We start from the raw sequence: 19,631 nt of genomic DNA on the forward strand, positions 1-19,631 counted from the left end.
CTGTGGTTTCTTTGGATGGGTAATTAGGTTGATGGGGCATGAGGTATCATTTAATGCAATTTTTTTGACATGGTGTGGAATAATCTGCAGGTTCTAATGGTAGGAAATGTCATATGGAGTTTATGACTGCATACTAATACTCAAATCCAGAAATAAAGGCCCTCATACTGGACATTTTCATGGCAAAAGCTGGAGATAATTCCAAGTAGTATATTCACCTTATTCCATCAGTCATGTCTGTGAGATGGGGTCATGCCATTTGTCAAATAAGATCTATTTGAAGTAGTATGGAGGAGCAACTGGCTGAAGTCCTTCCAGGGAATAATCACATCTCTTTCTGGAAGTGAAGTTTAAACCATTAGTACTAATTATATATTGCCCAGAAATGTTTTCGCAATTCTTGCCTACGTGGTATGGAACATCTAAGAGCACTTGAGCCTGAATACTGAGCAATTTTTTTGTTTTTCAGACTTTAGTCCAGTCTATCCCACTCTTGGTCCAGCCTTCAGGAGAAGTTGCAATCTGATGGGAGTCACTCAGAAATCTTGTACTGTCTCCAGCTCTCTGTTTTCCCTGGAAGGGTCTGGAAGTGAAAGCTGTTTGGACATAGAGTCCAAGATAATTCCAGAGTCTGCATGTTCGTGAGCAGAGAAATTCTGTCAGCCACTTTGCCTGACCGTATGTGTGCTGCCTTCTCTTACTTCCTGTGGTTGAACCTGCCAACCAAACTGGAAAAATTGGTTTTATGGCAATAGAATAGGGTTGACAGAACTTTGGAATCCATGGCAAGTGAGATGAAGGAGGAGGGCCTATATAGTTTCTTCAAGGACTGTTCAAATCACTGTGTGTGGAAGGGACCAAATCTAGGTCTGGAAAGCATCTGCTGGAGCATACAGACAGGTGATTTCAAGTCCCTTGAGCATCCCATTGTACTGCAGAGCCTCCTGGTTTCTCAGGATGAAGGTGTGTTTGCAGAAAATGTGTTTGTTGCTATTTTTACAGCTGTGTAAACAAGAAGTAGGCGAGTGTGTCCAGGGCGGATCAACACATGATAATCTAGATAGGTGAGCCATAGATTGGTATCCATTGTACTTTAAATAATAGCTTAAAATCTTTAGCTGTCTGGGTTTCCAAATGCTGAATTTAATACTGATTTTTTTGAAAACTCATGTGGTTGACTTTCTGAATTTTTGTGGGGTTTTTTTTTTTCTTTTTTTAGAATTACACTTTTGTTTATGTGGAAGGACTATACAGAATAAGTCTGAACTGACGTTTTAAATATTTTTCTCAGAGATATAACTAATTTGATAAAGCATCGAGATGATGTTTAGAAGGCAAATATTCATTACTCTGGCTCTAATCTTAATAAAAGACTATTATAATTTGATATAAAAAAGAAAAAAGAAACTTTAAAAATGCATTCCAAAACAATATAAATTTTATTTGAACATTAGTAGTGAAATTTATGGTATGGCTTGTACTCTGTGTTTTAGTTTAATGTAATTAAAGGACTTGGGTATGGTTTTGTTTCAAGATGCTTCCTTTCTAATGGTGGGGACTGCAATTGGAGAGCTTTCTGCCTGCAGCAGTGAGTGGGCTCCAGACGTCAGGCTTTTTGTGCCTATGTCTGGAGGATATTTCAGACCTCTTGAGGGAAGATTCTCTTTTTGGTGTTGTTAGATTTGTGCTAGGGTTTTTTTTTTTTCCTGTTCCTTTTGAGACCGTAATCTTTTCTATCATTTAATAATGTTTCTCACCAGATCATTCTTTATCATAGCAGATGCTGTCCTTTTCTTTGTTCCTTTTTCTTGCCACCTCCCTTTCTCCATTGCTGATTTATTTACTTTTTTTTTTATTAGGCAGAGTTACTTTTTATACTCTTCTCCATCATGCTTTTTGTTTTGACCTGCAGAATTCTTGCTTTGCATTTGAAAACTGATTTTGCTTCTGTTGACATTAGTCTCAGCCCAGGATGGCAGCTGCCAGGGCCATGTCTGTGACCCTCCTAATACTCCTGTGCCATCATCTCTCATCTAGTATCTACCTCTCTTTTCTTCATTGCTGCTTTTGTCAGTTTTAGTAGAAGTTGGAGCTGTTCACAAGGACACAAGGAGAAGTTGCAGTCTAAGTCAGCTGTGGATGAGCTGTTATCAGAATTTACATCCATGATTCTCTTCTTTGTGTATTGTTGGCAGAAAAGCACATGCTGAGGAGGAGGAAGGAAAGTATAAACAAGTTGTGGTGTACTGATGAAGATATTTAAGGAATTATTCTAGCATAAAAAAGTTATATTAAGGGAGCTGGCTGGAAAAGGGAAAAGTCCTTTAAGTGACTGCACTGCCCTCAGTACTGGGCACCTCAGTGCTGTTAGGAAGAAACAATCTATGGATTTGGGGGATGTTTTCTATATTTAAGTTGTCTCCAGGAAGTCCTTTTGCATTTTTTCTATACCCTAATTTTAATTTTTTGTTTTGGTAGTATGGGGAGAAGACAGTCAGTAAATGAAGTGGAATAAACCAATGTGGCATTATTTAAAGGGAAAGTGATTTGAACCAAGACTCTTTTAGCCATTGTGTATCAGCCAAACCAGGACTAACAAACTTTGCACTGCCGAAATTAAAAGTAATAAATTCTCTTTATCTGCATTTACACTCCAACATCTGTCTAATAACCTGTCTTCATTATGCTGGGGAGTAGTATCGATGCTAAACTCTTTTGATTGCAGTTCCAGTCCTTTCAAGTGAAACATCACACATTTGTTCCAATTGTTTTTCCTTTAACATCATTAAGTGGCCATAGGTTTTTTTGGACTCTGTGGCTCCATTAAAAAGATTTTATAGCATAGATTTTGGACTACAAAACCTCTGTTTTCTTGTCTCCCTTATGTAAAATTCTTCTTGCTGCATTTCTTAGGTGCAACCTTAGAATTTAATTAACTGGCAAAAGGGGCTTCTTTTGAGAAAGAATCTTACATTTAGGAGAATTAAATGGGACATTTGCAGCTCATTGTGCATTCTGAAGTAAAATTATATAACAATATGGCTGGTGGATAAAATACTGTGACAATATCTGCAATAAGGGCCCACTGTCATTCCTTTTTCAGTCCGTGTTTAATGTAACTGCTTGAGCAATAGATTTAAAATATGTAAAATTTCAAGGCAGCAGTAGTATCAAAATTTTAATTTTATACTGAAGTAAAGAATTAGAGAACCCCATTTTAGTTATTTTTTACTACCTCATCTCTTAAGGCTGAGCTCATATTTCCTTTGGTAATTCTATCACTGTTTCACTGTTGCTTAAATGGAGCATTATTTTGTTATTCCTTGGTAATTTGGGTATACCAAAGTAGTGACATTATTTGCACTGTTTCTGGCAAAAAGAGCTCAGATATGTGAAACCAACTGCCTTCCATTGTAAACTCCTTTTCCTCCATCAGTATCACCCTTGGCTTGAATGTTATGTGTATTTTAATGTTAGGGTTTTCTGAAGCTCTGTTTGGACAAGGTGTTTTTAAAAAGGCTTTGTATTTCCTGAAACCTGTGAGATACTACTGAAAATAAGCTGGAAGCTTTCAACAAGCTGTATACTTCAGTCACTGGATGGTCTTTGATTAGTCTATTTGAGTTAGTAAGTGGGAATTGTGGTTTGTAACCTCTATATCCCAAACCACCAGTGATTCATCCTGTGGCTGTGAAAAAATCATATGGGTAGAGATCTGGGGCACTTCATTTCCATAAAACTTCAGGAGAATCCTGCTGCATAAGTATGTGTGCAGAAGGATAATATTTTTTCTGAAACTTGTTAAAATATTTGTTAAAAATTAACACTTAAAACTAGCTTAAGAGATTGTTAAGAGATTGAAGTAAAATGGAACTCATTTTCATGCTTAATTTCTTTCCAGCTTTTTCTCCTTTGCCTTTTCTCCCACTTCATACACAGTGAACTTTGCCATCCTCATTTGGTAAAATGTTGTTCTCTTTTGATCATAGTGTTTTGTTGGTTTGGTTCTTTTGTTCCTTCTTGAATACATTTTTTTCCTTTCAGCAGTTACTTTTTCTTTCTGATTTTCTTGAATACAGTGTCTTTGAGTACAATACTGACTGACTTCACTGTTGGAGGAAAAATTCAAGTATTCTTGGCAATTTTAATGCATTTTCTGATGAGTTGGCATTCCATAACAATTTTATGAGTGTGAAGTCATGAAAAATTAACTGGCTGTCTTACAATACTAATTGAGTCCCCTGAATTCTCTATGGAAGAATGCCATGCTTAATGTCTTTCTTACTATCTTTATACTATACCAAAGTTACAAAATTAGTAGCTTAGTAATATGGAAATGAGAGGAAAATAAAAGAACATTTTTAGGTTTGAATGAAAAAGAGATTTATGAAGTGCTGAACATAGCAAGAATGCTACTCTGAGTAGAAACACTTCTGGAAAATGTTTTGTAATTGTTCTGTTGTGATTAAACATCCCCTTTCCATCAGGAATGTTGAAGAAATACAGAAAAATTTTCTGAACAAAGCTCTGATGGAATTAAATATGCTCAAAGATGTCAACGGTAACAAGAAAAGGGGTATTGATGATAAAAAAAAAAAAAACAGGGGAAAACGTAGGACATCTCCAGACAGAAACAGGAGACCTGGCTACTTGGGACATGAAGGAAATGACTTTTTTGCCTTAGTCTTCATTGAAAAATGTTCCAGCCACACCAGCTAAGTCACAGAAGGCAAAGGCAGAGACTGGGAAAATGCAGAACTGCCTGACTGTAGCAGATTACGTTTGAGGCCATCTAAGGTATCTGAAGGTGTGCAAGTCCACAGGACCAGAGGAAATGCATCTGTGGATCCTGCAAGAACTTCCAGGTGAAGTGGCCAAGCCAGGATCAATCATATGTGAGAAGTCATGGCAGTCCAGTGAAGTTCCCACAGACTGGAAAAGGGGAAACATAATTCTATGTGTTGTGGAACAAGGAAAATAAATATATGATTGGTGACAGCTAACATGGCTTTACTAAGGATAAACAATGGCTTTGGTGTATTTCTACAGCTTGATTACAGCACTGGTGGATGAGGCAAATTGGTCAGAGCATGGTGCTAATAACACCAAGGTTGTGGGTTCAGGCCCTGTACAGGCCATTCACTCAGAGCTGTACTCAGTGATCCTTGTGGGTCCCTTCCAATGCAGAATATTCTGTGAATCTACCTGGATTTGTGGAAGGCATTTGACACTGTCCAGCACAGCGTCTTGGTCTCTAAACTGGGGAGACTCAGATCTGACACATGGATAACCCAGCACATACGGAATTGGCTGGATGGTTGCACTCAAAGAATTGTGGTCAGTGGGTCAATGCCCAAGTGGAGACCAATGACAAGTGAAATTCTCAAGGGGTTGGTTTTGGGACTGGTGCTGTTGAACATCTTTGTCAGCAATAATGATGGAGGGATAAAGATCTCCCTCAGCAAGCTGGCTGACATCAACAAGCTGTGTGGTGCATTTCACACACTGGAGGAAAGGAATGACATCCCCAGGCATCTTGTTCCACCTGACAGGGGAGCCTGTGCCAACATCATGAATTTCATTAACACCAAGTACAAGGTCCTGCACCTGGATCAGAGTGATCCCAAGAACAGGTAAAGGCTGGATAGAGATTATTCTGAGTAGAATGAGAGCAGCCTTGAGGAGAAGGACTTGGTGTCCTTGGACCTGAGGAGAAAGTGTTTGTAGATGAGAAGCTCCACATGACCCAGCAATGTGCACTCACAGACCACAAATACTGAGTTGCATCATCAATAAAAGCAGATTGTCCAGATTATAGATGTCAATAATTCTGATGCTTACAACATTATAATTTCTGTTCAGTTAACCAAGCATGCAGTACACTCTTGTGTAAGAAACAGAGTATTCATGGAGCTATGGTAGCAGGTAGCAGGGCCTTTATACTGAGTGTGCTGTTTGGTTTATGCTTACTCTGTTTAAAAATAGCCAGTCATCGGGGATGAGTAGTTTTTACACACTCTTCCTCTAGATGGAACCACTCTGCTGCTTCACTTGGATGAAATACTATTTGTGTAAAAGCTGAAGAATCTATTGTAGTGTGAATTTGTAATCATGACTCTATGTTCATGTGTGCACGTGAAGCAATTTATGTGGCATTAGAGCATGATGCAAGAGAAGGAATGCTCCTGCAGTTTGTGTTGCTTCAGGAAATAAATATTTTGAAGGTAGTGTTTGCACATTTGATCTGTTACACAGTAATAAAAGTTACTATCTTTATGGGAATAATGACCTATTTATTCTAGAGCTGGTGAAATGCTTCATCTTGTCCATCATCTCTGTAAAGGCTTTTTCAGAGTTTATAACCAGACTGCCAGCAATAATATTTCCAATCTTCACATTTTACAATCTTTTCTGCTTATGGGTTTGTACAGAGAACTTGGTTGACTATAGTAGACATTGATACCTCTTTTTTCAGTAGAAACATCTTGCTTCATTTATTGCTTCTCTATTTTCATTTGTTACTTCCAGAAACTATCCCAGTCAAAATATCTTTCTTATTCTTTACTAACACTTTTCCCATATTTTCTGATCATGAGTTATTTTAGTAAATTGTGAATACAACTTTTCTAAGGTACCTCTGCTTTTACCTGATTTAAAAATATTCTGCTTACCTCTTGTTTTTCTAGTTGTTAATGTGAGCTACATGTATTACATAATATACTCTTACTATTGTTTTCTTTGAATTGTGAGCCACAGATTTTACCTACACTGGATAGTTTACTATTTCTAAGAGCAGAACTTTTTTTAAGGCCTGTGTCACTGCAGGCCATGCAAAAGATTTAGAAGATAAACTAGTTGGATTAATTATCTGCCTGGTCAGAATCAAACATAGTAAAAGGTTGTCCAAGGGAGAAGAAAAAAAGGTTGTAATACAGTTTATTTAACGATTTTATTTTATTTTTTCTCATGGAATAATGAAAGTGTGCTGAATATACAACATATACAGTATATGCATATACAATATGCTATATACAACCAGAATCAGTAAAAAATATAAGATGTTGGTTCTTGCTCCGCAGCAGCTAAGGAAAGAAAGGCTTAGTCATGCAAGTCTTTAAGTACTTAGGGGCAAAAATCTAATTGAGAGGTTAGAAATCAGATTAATTTCGATCATGTTCCTATGGAATAAGCTACTTGAACTGAAAGAATTAGACATGATAAAGAGAAATTTAGAGAGGATGTCACAGAGAAGTCATCAGACCTGGAGGAGGTTTGCCATGTGTATAGAAGAAGTAGGTGAAGAGGTGTCATCCTCATGGCACTTTCTTCTGTGGAGGAAATGGTTAATATTGTTATGAACTACTGCACACATTTCATTAAATATGTATGTTTGATTTTATTAAAGATACATATTTGCATGTGTATGAAACCACAGTACCATAATTCAAGTAAAATTGACAACAGAATTTTTGCAAATTTTAATTAACCTATATTGTCTAATGATTGCTGGTAATTGTTAAAGTATTGTCATATTTATCTTTTGAATTGTCACTGTGCCATTATTTATTAATCTATTTTCATTTTAGTAAAAGTCTTTCTCTACAAGGATTAGCATATTTGTGTAGGTTGCATATGAATTACAACATATACCTTAGGAGAGTGTATCAGGTGCAGCAAGTCACTGAAAGGCAGGAGAGATGAAAGAAATCTTATCCTGACTGAGGCAAAGAAGTGTGCGTTAAACCAGGCAAGGCCATGAAATAATATCTTGTCTAAGAAGGAAATATTTGCGTCTCGGAGGAAACAAAACAGGATTTGTTTTGAGAGGAAGACTAACCACAGAGTTCTGTACATTATGAGGAAACAAATTAAGTCTCAGTGACAAATGTTGAGGGAGAACTCAATGATCAGGTTAATTATAAAATGCTAAGTGCTTCACCAAGAACAGGTACTCAGTAGGAGTTGTACCCTGGGGGTAAAGATATGCAGGAAGATGGCAAATGGAACAGAAACACAGCAACATCTGTGGAAAGGAAAGATTCAGCTTCCTTACCTTTGTCTTCATAAAAAATTTCACCCTTGGCTGCTCTAAGGTCTCTGGTTTAAGGAAATATTTTTCTTTTTGTTTTAATTGTAAATGGACTTGTGTCAAGGGTTGGAAAGTTTCTGGATAATAGCATACTTCATCCAATTCTGTTGTGAGTCAAACAACTCATTCACTCTGTCTTTATGAAATATTCTGTTTGTTCAGCGTGTGTCCATGGTGACCAATGGTAACAAGGTTTGCTCTGGAAAAGGATGTCCTAGGATCACATGAGTCTGTGTGTCCCAGTCACTGGTGGAGGAACTGAGACAGAAGTTTTTAAATGGGTCTCCAGTGAGCTTGCCAAGACAACATTTTAAAATGGTTTCCCTTGCTGTGATCTAAGATGATACATCTTCCCATCCATATGTAGCAGGATTTTTGAAAAATTAAAAAGGTTTAACAAACAAAAAAGAATAAAAAAAAAACACCTATCACATGCACACAAAGCCCCAGCCCCAAAATTAATTACAAAGGCTTCTTAGGAAAGCGGGAGAGTTGCACAGCAAATCTCTTCTGGTCTCAAATCCAGTGACCTGGCTCAGCCCTGCCATTGCCAAGATCCTGCCAGCTGCAGACACAAGACTTCATGCAGGGGACCCTTCCTCCAGGTGTGCATTTGAAAATGTGGTGGTTATGCCAAATATTATTCTTTTATTTTATAGTTATTTTTGTAATAGCTTTGGATTCAAAGGGATAAGACATCGTGTCATCATGTTTGCATGCTAGTACTCAAACTTAAAGAGTTGACCCCATTCTTAGTTATGTTTCTAAGCTGGATAAAGTGATCCTTGTGAATTTTGAAGAAAAGTGCCAAAGCACTGTAGACTGAAATAAACCTCAGACATGAATCAAAATAACTTTTTCTTCAAAAGGAGAAATAAAAATGAGACAGAGCAGAGAAGATAAAAACTCTTTCCAGAAATAGTGATGTTTACCTGTGGTACAGGCAGAGATCACAGAGGTGGTTTTTGTTCAGTGAACTCTCTGCAGTCACTCGTGGCAGAGCTCTGGCTGGATTCAAAGGAAAAATCTCTGTCTTCTTGTGCAAAGCTTTGTTCACAGTACCAGTTGTTATTGTGGGGCTGTGTCTCAGGAACACTGAACAGAAATACTTTCTGTACTTTTAGAGAAATGGCATGATTATAGGCAGAAAAAAATATTTTTCTTAAAAAATACAAAAGGAACAGTGTAGCAGTTTGGCATTAGGGAAGTCATATAAATTGTAGAAAAAATAAATGTATTCAGAGTACATGGATGGTAGATGAGGCAGAAAAGGGGTTTATGACTGTTGTGGTGACACTAGTGGTTGGGATATTTTTTCCCAGGACCGAGACTGATGAGAGAGAGACTGTTCTGTTGTGTTTGGGCTTGGTTGTTTATTCTTTCCTTATCTATATTAAATATATACAGAGTACAAGGGGCTACATACACTAAGATAGAGAGGTGCAAAATGGAGAACAAAGACTCCCTCCAAGGTCTTTTATGTGTCTATTTGCCCAATAATTAAATGCCAAGTAAATTATTTTTCTTAATGACCCAATGACCTGACACCTGTGTGGTGCACTGCAGAATTCTTTATCCAATCACTCATTATTACCCAAAAAACCTTAGAAGAAGACGATGAAGAAGGAGAAAGGAACAGTGCACTAAATCCTCTATGTTGTCTCTTATTCATTAATATAGCTTAAACCCTAAACTCTAACTTTCTCACTCAGTGACTTAAGAGAACTCTACCTAACTTGCACACTCACATTTTTAGTTTCTTTGTTTGACTTTAAAAGCATCTCCATGGTTTTATGCTAAACTCAGTGCTCTCTTGGGTGTCAGAGCCAGGCACCACAAGTAAGGTCCTATTTCCTGTGCCTCTGACCCCAACATGTGACTACTGCAGTAAAACAGAAAAGTTGTTCAAGAACAGTTCAACCAGCTGGAAATAAAAAATTTGTAAAACTGCCAAAATCAGTGAGACCCAAAGCAATTTGCTGATGATCACATGTGTATGTGCCTGTGGGTTCTGTTTAGTTTCTGTACTTTCATGCTGTAAATTTAAAGCATGCTAAAAAGGGACGAATTAGAACACAAAATAAAACTTGTGGTGTCAGTAGTTTCTTTAGAGCTTGTATTCTTTTTTTTTTGTGTGTGTGTGACTAGTCCCTGGGGTGCACTCCAAGTATGAAGGTGTTTGTGACTTTGCTATCACATAACATATGGATTTCTGGCCTAGAAGGTGTATTTTTTTATTTATTTTTTTTAATAAATTAATGCAATCTCATTCACTGATTTAATACTAATTTAATACGTTAATTACGTTAACAGTTCTTAATATAATAATTTATTTTGCCTAGAGAATTTGTGGATGTCCCTTCCCTGGAATTGTTCAAGGCCAAGTTGGATGGAGCTCTGAGCAACCTGATCTAGTGAATGGCATACTGCCCATGGCAGGGGGCTTGGAATTGAAAAATCTTCTAAGTCCTTTTCAAACCAAAAAATTCTATGATTCTGTGGATATAAGTTACTAAATTATTGAGGTAAATGCAAAGCTCTTGCTGTGATTTCAATAGGTTACCTTTTTCAGTCTGAACTTCAGAACTCGGAGTGTTTCGCAAATGGAGTGGTGCAGTGTGGTGTTGTTATCATGACATTACAGACCAGCTTGTCCAAGCTGAAGGGCTGGACAGAGACAGTGACCATTAGGGCCAAGGAAAAATTTATTGTGAGAAATTCATTTGTTCTGGGCTAGGGAATTGTTTGCATTTCCCAGTAAGAACTGGATGAGAAAACAAAATGTGTCAGTAGGGTAAAGTCTGTTGCTTAGGTGAAGTGAGCTGGATTAATTTAAGGCGTATTTGATGGAATTGTAATGGAGTCTTACCAGATGCAAAGTCCAAGAACCTGGAGAAGGTATGATCAGTACTGTTTTCAGCCACCAAGGCTTGTTCTCCTGCTCTGGTTTCAGCTTGTTGAGGCAGGAGGTCTGTGCCAGCCCTGTATCTGGAAGAATACATGGGAACATGTGGGCTGCTGCTGTGCTAGGTAGACCTATTCTCCAAATGCCCTAAAGTCTCAGAGATCAGTGGGAATATCTGCCTTCACACATTTAGTGAAAGTGAAGTTTCAAGACTTTGTCAGTGGCTGCACTTTGCTGTGAAGGAGAACAGAGACCCCAGGAGAAGCTGTTTCTGCTGTGCTGCTTCAGCTCCCTCCTCCTGCATCTTCCTGCCTCTTCCTACCTCCAGCCTGCCTCTTCCTGCCTCCTTCTGCCTGCTCCTGAGGAGGAGAAGGAGGAGGCTGGAGCAATGCTTAAATTCTCTTCACCAGCTTAAATTGAAGATAGATTGCAGCCTCAGTGTTACATATTGTGAATCATGTTGAGATACAGATGTTTCTGGCAGGTTATGGGCTTTATAAGAATCTCTCCCATTTTTCCTTCACATAAGCTCTATTGGGTTTGCAGAGTGGTCTGTCCCACTGGGTCTCCTCTGGCACTGCTGACAACAGGACACTCCTGTTAACCATAAATTGCTGCCCATCAATGTGCCATGTGCTGATCTCTTTGATCCCTCAATGCCCGAGATGTGCTCCTGAGCCTGCTCTGCTGCTGGAACATTTAATTTGGTGCATGAAGGATGATGTAATTTGTGGCCTTTTTCCAGTACACTACTCTTGATTATATTGGATTGTGTTGGGCAGCCCAGGAGGATAATCTGTGTATATAATACATAAATATTACCTGGCCAAGCTGAACCTTATTTAATTACCTTTTCTTTCTCCCCTCTTTTGCCTTTTCTCCCCAGAATGTCTCTTTGACTTTAACTACAAGGGTACTCTAAGCCAGAGCCAAGTGTTTTCCCTTGATCTGTCCTGGACTGGCTGCTCTGACCACTCTTGCTGTCTTCCCTGCATATGTGCTATAACATGAGAAGCAGAGGTACAGATCCATCATACCATTTTGCCTATAGGAAATACAAATAGGCATGAGAAGAGATTAAAAAAAGGCTCTATAAGCCAGGATATTTCTTGATGCGTGGTCTTCAAATATGGCAATGTTTTCTTTTAATAGCATTTTTGAGAGCATTTTTGTTTTGAAATAAGTGCTTTGCAGTATGTTGCTTGTCCCTGATGTGACATAGTAGGACAGACTCTGATTTGAACTGGCTTTTCACTGATGGTTTCATTGATTAAAAGACAAAATTGTGAGAGCTTAAAATGAAACTGTCTCTCTGAAAGGTTTCCACAGTCCTGGTAGTGATTTTGAATATCACTCTTCTAACCTCCATTGTTTTTATCAATTTGAGCTTGAAATGCTTGATGATGATGTCTAATAACATCTAAAAAACTCTGTTATTGCTATAGTCTATAGTATTTGGCTTTTCAGTCCATGACATTTTTCAGTTGATGGCCACAGGAAAACAGAATCATCTGCCAGTGTATTTAATTAGGGTTAGAAGTAAATAAAGAGGTAAAACAAATTTTTGTTTCCCCAAGCACTGCTATACATTTCATGGCTTTGCTTGTTTGTGTACAATGTTTTTGCTGTTTTGTTGTATAAAATATTTCAAATGAATCAGCTCCATTTTTTTTCTTTTGTCTCTGTGTATATTCTGTTTGAGTGGTCATAAGACAAAGAACAGAAAAATAAAAAAGAAAATATTCAAGTCATGTCAGTAACTCGTAGTAAAGGATGTTACACAGCTTTTCAAATAATTACATTAAAAAGCATTTATTTAATGAATATATATTTGGCAGAGAGATACATACAAATAGGTTGGGGTAGTAGGTTCCATGGTGCACTTGCAGTACTTTTGATTTTCTTATATAAGAATTGTACAAAACTTCTCAGGTATAGGAACAATTAATACATTTTAAAAAGAGAGCTACAAGAATTCCTTTTGTTCACAAAGGAATTGAGAGGAATTTTGTTTCATAGATGCATTATTAGAATTAATATGCTACTTATTTGATACCTTTCTTAACGTGTTCTTTTACAAAAAGGTTTGATTTACCTTGCCTTGCCATTGATTACTGATAGTTTCTTTTGATTATTTTTCTTAGTGATTTTGAATACAATTTATATATGACACTCACCAGTTCTTAAGTTTCAGTTCTTTATTTTTAATACTTCCATTATTATTTATATACAGTGACCTGAAATACCACTGAAATGCTGCATTTACATACTCTTTAAGCTTTCCTTTGCCGTAAGCATGTACTTAATTTTCTACTTATAAATATCTAATGTCATTTTTTCATTTACGTCTAAATCATGATGCAGAAACCAGTAAAAATCAGGTATTTTTTGTTTTCCATTTCTTGTGGTGAACCACTTTTTTTACACTTTCCTGCATTATTAGAAAACTTTGGTTTTTTTATACTGCTTCATAGGACAGATATGGGAAGGAATTCTTATCCTGCCAACCTTAGAAACTAGCTACAGGAACAGATACTGTACACTATTAATATCCATAGAATATTATCCTGTTCTGAGGAACATTGTCTCTGAGTCAGCTGCAGTATCTCAGATAATATACTTTGAAAATATGAATGGTGATTATAGACTATGACAAATGTTGAAGAATTATTTTTGAATCAAACTTTGACTTATCTGAATTTTGGTTCGTTTTACAGCTTTGCAGTTAGGGGCTCTCTGTAAATCCATCCCATATTCTTCCCTCTCTGCTGGGCTGTAGCAGCTGGGCAGCAGCCTTCTTGCTTTACTGCCTGACTCCTCCATTCACCCCAGGCACATTGACTCTGAACTGTGCAACTTGGAGGTTTTCTACTCCCATGGCCTATATATTCCAGAAGATTTTTATTTTGAATGAGATTAGAGGAAACAAGTTGATCCTTCGAGAACCACTGGCTACGAATATGATTTGGCTGTGGGGATCTGCCTTGAGCCTGGGGTTGGTTTGCTGCTGTCCTTTGTTTGGCTGGCCAGGCTGGGTGGTGATAGCAGTGCTGGCTGGGGCTCAGGGAAGGGGCAGGAGGCTGGGAGCCTGAGGGATCCTTGGAGGGACCCTCAGTGACTGGGCTGTGCAGCCAGGAGTCCCTTGGTGGCAGGGAGGAGATGACCACTGGGATGCGGAGCTGTCGGGGACAGCAGCTGGAGAGCTGCTGTTAAAGCTGCAGTATCTTTCCACCATCAGTAAGCTGAAGACTGACCACCAAAAGGTCTCATCCTTTCTGCAGCTGGGCCATTTATTTCTCTGGGTAAAGAATAGCAATTACGGTTTGGCAGCCCATGTCACAGTGTGTTGTGTATGCAAAGGCTTTTCTTTAATGATCTTCATTAAACAGTGCAGTCCTGTAATGTTCTAATTGCTTCAAAACTTTAATGAGCAAATTGGCAGCATTTTTTTGCAAGGTCACAGTCTTATTTCTGTTTTATATCTGGAGAGAAGACACAGTAATTCCAGCATTTGCTTATTCTGAAGAGACAAAATGAATGATTCAGGTAGCACGCGTCTCTTTCAGCCACGGTTCTGAACTGAGGATAGTGGCTGTGAAGCTTGTTGCAATTAAAATCAATGCATACATTCATATGGTTTCTATTCTGGTGGTGATAGTGCTGGAATTTTTATTAAAACCTGTAAAAAAATGAAAATCTGGCATTAGAAAGCATTGAGATTAGAAGTCAGTTATTGGAAAACTAAAACATCCTAGAACTCTGTGTATATGTTGTATTGTTTTATTTAAAGACCAAGAACCAAAATCTCTTTTTCTTAGATTATGGCAGTATTCATCACTGGATAGATGATACTCAGGGAAAAATAAACAAACAATCAATGTTCTTGATGTGAGATATCACTTTCTTTCTGAAGGCAAAGCTAGCAAATGTAGGGCAGAAAGAGAGAGGATAGTTTTATCAGTAAAATGGAAATAGATTTGGTGCTTACTTTGCTTTTGGCAAGGCTGAACATTTTGCTTAAATCAGACATTCTCTAGTCTAAGTGTCTTGTGTATCATCATTTGGGAATACCCAGCTGAAAACAGGACTGTGATCTCAAAATTGAAGTGATGATTCGTTTGCAGAACTGCTGAGTATGCAATGCAAAGTCCACAAGTGTGCTCTAAATACAGAAAGCATTAGAGAATGTTAAATTCTTGAAAGGATCAGACCAGAATCCTCTCAGACTAGATTCCTCATTAACTAATGGACTCATCTGGAATACATATTCCAGCTATCAAATGAGAATAACAGCAGCAGCTTCCCTCACAAGCATCTTCTGAAAATGTGCTCATTACCGACAGAAAAACTATAGGATGTTGCAGTGGCTGTAGGAGAAGTGCCACATCAGAAAGGAGAGGATGCATAGTGCAGAATATTTTTGTCATTTTAGGTTTATTGTTCATCATTGTTCCTCTTATGAGCACCTTCTGTTTTCTACAATGAGATTTGTGTCCTCTGGAATTAAAGATTGCACCATAGGTTGTACTTAGAACAGGGTTAATTTTTGAACTTTCCAGTCTTGTTAGCATCTAAATTTTCAACATTTATTGTCTTTTATTTCATTATATTTTAGCAATAGGATTTTTTTTATGTATGCCATTGGAAATAACCTAGATGCCTAAAGTAAAATTCAATATTTCAAAATCCTTCTGTGTGAGGGAATAAATTTAGCTCATTTTATTTGAGCACGTCTGGCAAGCCATACGCAGCTGCTGCTCTAAAATTCTGTGAACTGAGTTAATATTAAGAAGGAGAAAGCTCAAATGCCAGCTGTTTTTCATCTTGTCTGTACAGGACCAAGTGTATATTTATTGTCACAGTATATAGGGGCAGATCTGATCTAATCTATTCTACACCAGTGACAATACTGTAGGATGCTTTTGTTGTGTACTGCTAATGTAACAGACTCTAGACTTACATTCTTTAACTTTCAGAATGGAATAAAGTCATTTCTCTGTGAAACATTTTCTTTAATATGTCTAGACATAATGTATTTGAAACAGAACTGTTTCTAATAACTGCTTAACATCTCATTGAGAATTTTTCACCGCATGAAGTTTCCACACTGCTGGATTTATATCCAGTTATGTACCTTTGTATTCCACCTGTCCAGCTACTAGAGTTTGAATCTCAGTGCACTTATTGAAGACAATCATCCACTTTTGAGTCCCAATCATTTGAAACTACAGATAGTGCTTCAGCTCCATGAGACTGAGTAGACTTATGAAAAAGAGGGAGATCTAATTAAACACTGTGTGCATATAAACCTTCTTTCTAGTATTTGCAATGCAGGGTGTACCAGACTTAGCTTCTGATTACCTACAATGTGGACTAGAAATAAGCAGAATACTGTAATTATTTAAAAATCAGATAGTTATTTCCAGTGGGAAATACACACAGTTTATCTCTGTCTCAGTCACATAAGCAGTTTCTGGAGCTTCTTTTAACAAATTAAGAAGTTTATTTTGCCACCTTGGAAAAGATCTTAATATTATTTTAATACCCATAAACAAATCATGGACCATCCACAAATTGAATTCTTGCAAACATAAACCCATTGCATTTATGCAAATACATTAAATAATCAGTGTAAAGTGACAGATGATGCTTGAAGCATAATCTAGGTCTGTATCATGAGTAGATTAATAATATTAAGGTATTATTTAGGAAGTCCTAGAAAAATAGTATGTTGTCATGCAGACTGCATCTGTCTGTTGCATTCACAGTGTCTGTCAGTTGGACTTAATTTTGTACATTTTTAAAGTGTTTTTTATCAGATTGTTCCTTTGTTCTATGTCACAATCTTTTCTGTTTTGTGTATTTTCTTCTTTTCAAGAAAAAATATCACTATTTTAGGATGGTACAGTACCTTTTTGCCTTATAGCTCATATTCATATCTAAATTAATAGATATGTATTTGAATATGGTTCAGGTAGGTCACTTTCCTTGTACATTTAATGATACACTTCAGAAAAAGCACATTTGAATTAAGTGCTTTTGTTGCATTGTGTAGATGCTGCCAGTAGGATTTGCAGATGTTATCCCAGGGAAGGATGATGCTCCTCACAAGTTCAGTGCTCAGATGTCACAGAGGTACACTTGGACTGGATCCACATCTGAGCAGTAGCAAGCAGGTACACAGAGCGCTTCAGGTACATAGTGCCACTCTTGGCTGCTTTGTGGTGAATCTGTGAGACTCCAACAAACTCTTCCATTTGAAAATGGTCTCAAACACTCCCCTGTAAATTCATGTGTCTACTGAAAACAGGATCCCTTTGCTCTTGTTTATAAAGACAGTGCAGTCTGGCTTGTTTCCACTGTGCTGTTTCTCTTTTAATGGACTGCTCCAAATGCTCTCATGCTGTGCAGTGAAGCATAAGTATTTTGCAAATGGTACTGGCCCGTGTGCTGAGTGAGGAAGCAGAGGTCTTCCTGTATAATCCGATTTCAATCAACTCACTCTAATCACTACTGATAGTTGCAAAATTTAGCCTGGATCTGCACTGGTAATCTAGATTGACAGGAGGTAAAAGTAAAAGGACAGAAGGGCAGAGGAACAAAGAGAAACGAGCAGAAACAGTGATTTTCAGCCTTTGCTTGCTGCTCTGGGACGCGTGTCCGTGCCGGCGGGGAGCCCAGCGCTGCGGGAGGGTGCTGAGAACAGGTGCCCTCTGCGGGGCTGGAGTGGCAGCCACCACGCCACGGGCACAGGCAGTGCAACAGGTACCTGCCTGAGCTGTTGGCATGCATTATTTACTGACATCGAGATCACAATGCTCTTTATTACTCTAAGGATCCTGGGGTAGTCAGGCAAAGCAGCGGTTAAACAGTGCAGACACAACTGTGTGTGTCTTTGACATCCTCTGAAGGCGAGTGGCTCCCAGTGCTTCATTCTCCTGTGAGATCAGTGCTTGGCTGGAAGCTTGGAGGATAACTGGACTCTGCATTTTCTCACTGGGCAGGTGAAGTGTCTGTGAGAGTAAGTCCCTTTGACTTTTGGTTTTAACTTTTCAAAGAGCCAACTTTGGATTTCATGGATATGCAGAAATACAGCCAGCTGCTGCTGAAGACAGATGTGTCTCAGTTTGATTGGATTGTACATCGGGAAGAAAAATGACTTTTTTTATTGTTACCTGACCACATGCTCAGTGTGCCTGTGTCAGCCAGGCCAAGGAACTCTACATCCTGGGGTAACCAAGGCATCTGGACTTCCCCTCCATTTGACTTTCCATGCTGGTGGGACTGTTGTTGGTCGTTTCAGCCTTGCATGTTGCCATGCTAAAAACACCCAAGGCTAAAAATGTGTCCTGGGTAAGTACAGAAGCGTGAACAAAGTTTCTATAAGTGTGGATTTTTCAAGTATATATGAATATGCTTTTCTCTATATATGTGGAAGTATAAACTTAGATTGAGGTGTAAGGTAGATAAAAAGATTATAAGTCATTAAAGATCAGAATTATTTAAAATATTTCTAAGAATTAAGGGAAAAAAGACATTATTTTGAACACTGATATTTTGAAGGAACTATATTAGGAAATATAACAATAACAAACTTTCAACTTCATTGTTATATATACTTTCCATCTATGCTAGTATAGGGTTTGTGCTACATACTTTTAAATCAATTGAAAAAAATTGTGGCTTTCAGGATGCAGACTTAAGACTTAAAAATTAAGGTTTAAAGATATTGAGGGGATTCATGAATAATTGTAGTTTAATTTCCTTGTTTTTATATTTCAGTGGTTTGATACTGTAGGTGTTCTTCTATGTAGTATGATTCACATCTTTCAACACTATTTAAAAAGTCCCAGGAGCTGTTTCGGTACGTTGTAATAAGTTACAGTGCACAGTGGGATGACGGAGTCCATGTTCAGTGTCTTTTCTGTTGACTTCTTTTTTACTAAGAAAGCACATTGTTGTTTTGTACTTAAGAATTATTTCTGTATCAGAAACTAAGATTCCTGCTGGGAATAAAGTATGCCATGAAATATAATTCCTGAGTTAACAGTGCCCTTTGCTCACCCCCATCATGTATGATTATACAACACTATCAGTGCACAGCCTGCTCTACCTAATAAACACAATATCATCAAATCCTAGTTCCACAGAGTCCTGGAAATGCTGGCAATTGATCATTAGATAGCTTTAGGGCTTCTTCAGTGACCTCACTGAGTCCCAAATATTGCCCCAAGTGTTCCCCATAACTGCATTACCTTGTCTACAGTGCTGGGGTTGTTCAGGAGTAAAGAATATCATTGCCAGCTCTGAGGTTCAGACACCTTCCCTTCCCTGTGAAAATGCATTAAGTTTCAGATTACTCAGAAATGTAAGTGTGTCCATGAAGCAGGCTGTGATTGCATAGGAGCGATGTTTCTATCCCCTAATTTTTGTACTAAAGGATAAACTAAGGGCTACAGACTATCTCTTCTTGGAAGTAGAAATCTCTTATGTCTGCAGTTCTGATGGGCTCCAGATTTGGCTGTTTAAATATAAGGTATATTTAGGTATTCAAATACCTGTTTCTGGTGATTATGTTGGAGAAGACTGAAATACGTACTCTTACCCATAGTTTTGCACTGTGCAATAGTCACCAAG

At 37.9% G+C, this 19,631-nt stretch overlaps 1 protein-coding gene and 1 long non-coding RNA gene across 6 annotated transcripts in view; one reads left to right on the top strand and one right to left on the bottom strand.

Moving 5' to 3' along the window:
* Positions 1–19,631, top strand: part of CACNB2 (calcium voltage-gated channel auxiliary subunit beta 2) — a 247,490-nt gene that overhangs the window by 68,681 nt on the left and 159,178 nt on the right. The window lies entirely within an intron of this gene.
* On the bottom strand, positions 14,394–17,752 carry LOC111924157 (uncharacterized). The gene is made up of 3 exons (XR_015278650.1): positions 16,906–17,752; positions 14,983–15,156; positions 14,394–14,673 (listed from the first exon to the last, which is right to left on the bottom strand). It is a non-coding gene; the product is annotated as an uncharacterized LOC111924157 (long non-coding RNA).

The sequence above is a fragment of the Cyanistes caeruleus genome, chromosome 1, assembly GCF_971803275.1.
Source record: "Cyanistes caeruleus chromosome 1, bCyaCae1.hap1.1, whole genome shotgun sequence".
Lineage (NCBI taxonomy): Eukaryota > Metazoa > Chordata > Aves > Passeriformes > Paridae > Cyanistes > Cyanistes caeruleus.